At 37.8% G+C, this 5063-nt stretch overlaps 1 pseudogene; it reads right to left on the bottom strand.

The window, feature by feature from the left end:
• Nucleotides 1-3870: 3870 nt before the first annotated feature.
• LOC131858005 (small nucleolar RNA Z102/R77) lies at nucleotides 3871-3959 on the bottom strand (annotated as a pseudogene).
• Nucleotides 3960-5063: the final 1104 nt, after the last annotated feature.

Here is a 5063-nt window from a genome sequence, read left to right as displayed (position 1 = left end):
TAGAGGCAAAAAGGAGATTGGTTTCCACCCAGGGCCCACCCAAGAAAAAATGGTCCAGCTTATCTGCAACATGCTATCCTAATATCCTTCTATTTGACCATGTAAACTGGCCTTCCTTGCACTTGATTTCCTTGAGACCATTTTCCGTCACAAAATTTTGAAAATGTACTAGGTTTACAGGAAGCCCTCCTTTGCCCCCCAATTTATCACTCAGTTCCAATATAGCATTGAAATAACCCCCAATAATAAAAAAAACCCCTCCAGATCCCGAATGAGGGAGGACATAGTTCTCCAAAAGTTTCTTTGAAGATTGGATTTTGACGGTCCATAGACATTGATTGTTATGAAATCAATATCGAGAGGGTAGGAATGAAACTTACATACCTGCCACATATTGGAGGTAGCAACTTCCTCCGCCTCGTGGATATTTGCATTCCAGAGGATACGCAACCCTCCCGAAGCTCAATCTGAATCCACAAAGACCCCCGTCCACTACTTCCATGATCCCATAAGCGCCTTTGCTTCCACTTTGTTCATCTTTGTTTCTTGTAAGAGAACTAAATCTGGCCTTAATTGATCCAACCCCCGTTTGATTAATCAGCGTTTGTCAGGGGCATTACAGCCCTTGACATTCCAGGTTATGATTTTCATTGCCCTTCAAGAAGCGTGGCACCCTTCCCTATTATCAATTTACTTTGACCTTTCGCACTACCAGCCATAGCAATCTTGAACTGGTTTGACTTTCTGCCTCTCAATCTCTTTTCTCCTATTCGTACCTTGGTACATATAGGTTCTAATTGCTCTATTATTCTTATTTCCATAATATCTTCCTCATCCATCCATCCCCATTCATCATCCTCCTCGACTCCATCCAAATCTCTATTATCTTTGGCTTCCTCTTTGTCAGGCCTCTAGCCATTTTCCTTCTCCGAATGTTGTATCAGCTCCACACTGACTCTTGCTTCCACAAGAGGAAAAGTCTTGGAGTTAACCTCATCTAGAATATCCACTACTTTCTCGACTCTTGTAATGGCCTCTTCTACCTAGCCTGCAGCCTCCCTATGTTTGTTGATAATAGAAACTTCTATTACACTCTCTTCCACCTTCTAGGTGGTGTTGCTAGGAGCCTTCAAGGCCTCCCCTTGCACTATAGGGTTATGCATAGCTTGGATCACATCCTCATTGGATCTCACTTCCTTACTTGTACTATCCTTGTTTGCATAAAAGGTCACCTCGTCTTCTATCGTTGTCTCCACCGCTTTCCCTTTAGGGCCTATTAAGCATGTTTCCTCTGAATGTCCTTCTTTTTTACAATGTTGACAAATTTCATTAGATTCTTCCACCTTTATTTTTTGGAGCCATTGTCCTGCATTTGTTATAATCTCCATCTGTACTGGAAGTGGGTAGTGGGGCTTCCATCCAATACATATTCGTGCATACATGCTAAAATATTTGGACTCAATGGCCTCATCCGCTCTGATGTAGAAACCCAGTTTGTTCCCTAAAGCTTGAAAGAACTCCTCGTTCCAGTATTCTCTGGGTAGGTTATATAATCTGAGCCAGACAAGTACCATTTCAATCGGAGCTAGCACTGGATTGAAATTAGGCTCCCAATCCCTAATGTACAAACCCCTTCCACCCATGAAAAAGGGTCCATTGTTTAAGATTTCTTGCTTAACCTTACAATCGTATGTGATTACCAAGAAAAACCCATTTGTGAGGGTTTTGATTTCGATTTTGCATTTCCAAGTTTCAGTACACCAGCTCTTCATTTTTCCCACTGCCAACCAATCACCAAAGCATTTTACAAAAAATCCCCTCCCAGAAAAAAGATACAAAATCATTCCAGCTTTTGTTGTTTATCATCAAAGACACTTTCTCCATTCTCATTTCATCTTTTCATTATGGGGACTTCCTCTACTTTTGAGCATTCCTTTTTGGACGCCATTCTTTCTCTTGGCAATGTTGCCACATTGTTTTCGGGCCATATTCCGTATTGCGATGCCCTTGGGTTCAGAGGCTCTCATTTCTCACATATTTGGAATCTCTGACTGAAACTTCCTCCCCCCATTGCGTGTGAGAATGAAAGAACCTATCCTGATCCTCCCATGCCTTTTTGGGTTTTTGCCAAGGCCGTTTTCCAGGTCGTGGCTGTGTAAAGCTTTGTCGTGGTCCTTGGTCTGCAAATCTTCGGCCCTGAAAGCCATCTTCCTGAGACCAAAATCCCTGGTAAGCTTGAAATTCTTGGAACTTCCTCGATCGAAGCCCTAGCCTCCTCCTCCTTCGGTCCATTTTTTTATTAATATTATTTTTAACTAGAAGAGAAGTTGCATAATTTCCAAGTTTTCCTTATTAACAAAACATTTTATACTTAGTCCAAATAGCTTGGAGTAATATAGACATTTATTATGCTGAGAGACATCTACAATGACATCAAAATGTCTGTAAACAAAAAATTAATTTTGAAACAATTTGACATGCAAATGACAGGTAAATGCATGAAATATGCCATCTTTTGGTTTTTGTGGAGGTGTTATTTTATTGCTCCAAATAATATAGAACCCTTGCCACTTGTCTCCAACTTTATGAAACCGTTACATTGAAATGATAGTGGAAGGGTACCATAATATTTAAAGGGAACAATCAATAAAATCAAGTAGCGTTGAGAGGTTAGTGGAGGAGTGGGCTTGGCATTGTGAGTATCTTACTATTCTAAATTCCAGGTTCATGATGTAGTCTTAGATAATGTCGGTACATACTTAAACAACTCTATTATTATCCATATTTTTGGAACTCTTGTACACTAGTAAGATTGCTGCAATCATGAGATTTCCTTCTATTATACGATATCTCTCAACATAATTTATCTATATTAATGCATGAAATATGCCATGTTTCACCTTTTGTGGAGGTGTTATTTTATTACTCCAAATAAAATAGAACCCTCGCCACTTGTCTCCAGCTTTTTGCATGCAAGACTTTAATGGATTTGTATTCTTGGTGTTTAGTATTTTAGAAGAACATTTATTTTACAGATGATTCTTTTCTATTATAAGATATGTTAATCCTAGAGGATCCGATTAATACCTGAGAGGGGGGTGAATCAGTAGTAACAAAAACTGAAACTTTCAACACCAAAATAGACTTCTCTCAGATCTAAAAAAATTCAACACTTAAACCAACTTATTAATTGATCAGCATGCTTCATCAATCATATAATCATTAATACTGGTAACCACTTTAAGATCTCTGATAAACAAACATAAATTGTCTTAACCGGTTATCAGAAATAAAACATGATCACAAGAAAAGTATTCCACACATGAACGCCATGATTTTCACGTGGAAACCCAAATAGGGAAAAACCACGGTGGGAATTGGTACCCACAAATATTTTGCACTCTTTTAGAATGCACCCTGTTAGGAGCCAAGCCCAGTTAGAAGCTTACAATGATGCCCTGTTAGGAGCAGACCCTATTAGGAGTCACCCGATTAAGGGATTTACCTTAGCCCTATTAGAAGCTTTGATCTATTGCGATCAACATCACAAGAGGATTTAGAACTCAGATATTGAGTCACCCCGTTAGGGGATTTTACAATATGAGGCCTGTTAGGACCTATTCGGTTAAGGGATTTTAGTTGTTGTAATTGTTAGAGAACAACAGTGAATGATCTGTGTATAGCACTCAACTACTTGCTTGATCAGATCCAATTAAGTTCTAAGTCTACATCTCACTGGTAGATCTTTTCACATGCACTGGTTCAGCTTCACATACTTCTCAAAATCACCGACACTACAAAACTTCAACCTTATTGACATAAATAACTTTTACAACTAGGTCGGCATCAAAACCCTAAGAATTACTACATAGATCATCATAGATCTTTACAACTCATTACAGATCACCATAGCGATCATTAAAATCAATTGCAAATCAATATCAGTCGTTGAATGATCATAAATCGTCACACTGAGTCGATCTGGTACAAAGTCAAACCCTTAGCACATTCCGCTAAGCACTTTGCACATTCCCAAAAAATTTGTTCTCCAAACGCGCCAAAACTTCTTTCAAACACATCACACGGTTTGTGTCGCGTTATCATCAACATGTGAACTTGATGTAGATCACCACCAAACCAAAAATCGTTGCCGGTTAAGAGAATTCTTTACCAGTCCTTAAACCGTTCTTAAACCCTGGCAAAACTTTATCAGAAATTTAAAACATGCCTTCTAGTAACCATCATAGGATGCGGTTATGGTTACATACTTAAATCCATCATAAAAGCTTATGTATCAAACCACAAGTCACCAAACATCGCCAATCACCTGATTCCATCAAAACTTATCTGCTTTACCGGTTAAGGTCCTAGTTCACAGTCTTGCTAGTAAACTCTGTCAAACTGTTAAACTCTTACTCCAGTAGACCAAATCACTTAGCCAACAAGTCAATCACTGAAAACCAATTGTAAACATCATTAAACATCAGTTGACCCTATTTGTCATCAATGACAACACAAATAACTGATCATGTCATCTTTCTGCTACCGGTACAGTCATCCATCATCATCTCAACCTCATCAGTTATGCCAAACATGCCAACAAGATATCTCTTGGCATATTGTACACATATTTTTAAAATATAAGTATACCAGTTTTATGCAAATTGCAGGTTTTTCTTATTAATATTACTCTTAACTAGAAGAGAAGTTGTATAATTTGTAAGCTTTTCCTATTTATAATCCTTTTAATTAGAAGAGGAAGACTTCCTTATACTTGCATTATTTAAGATGGTTTGGTGAACAAGTTAGTAGCTATCCATTTGAACAATATACTCTCCTTCATTCCATCTGCTAAAACACTAATTGAGATATCTATCACAAGAACAATTGTCACCTTTGATGCTTTAATCCATAATGAAAGTTATTTAATTCTAGGAAGAGATATTATCTTTATATGTTCTCCCATTTGAAATATGATAGTTTTGAGACTAAAGTAATTGTATGGTCTACCATTTCTTTTATATGTTGATATTTAAAAAAAAATAGATTAGAGTGGTGACAAT

This window comes from Cryptomeria japonica, chromosome 8 (assembly GCF_030272615.1).
Source record: "Cryptomeria japonica chromosome 8, Sugi_1.0, whole genome shotgun sequence".
NCBI lineage: Eukaryota > Viridiplantae > Streptophyta > Pinopsida > Cupressales > Cupressaceae > Cryptomeria > Cryptomeria japonica.
Note: the sequence above shows the minus strand (reverse complement) of the source record. Positions and strands in the feature narration are given on the sequence as shown.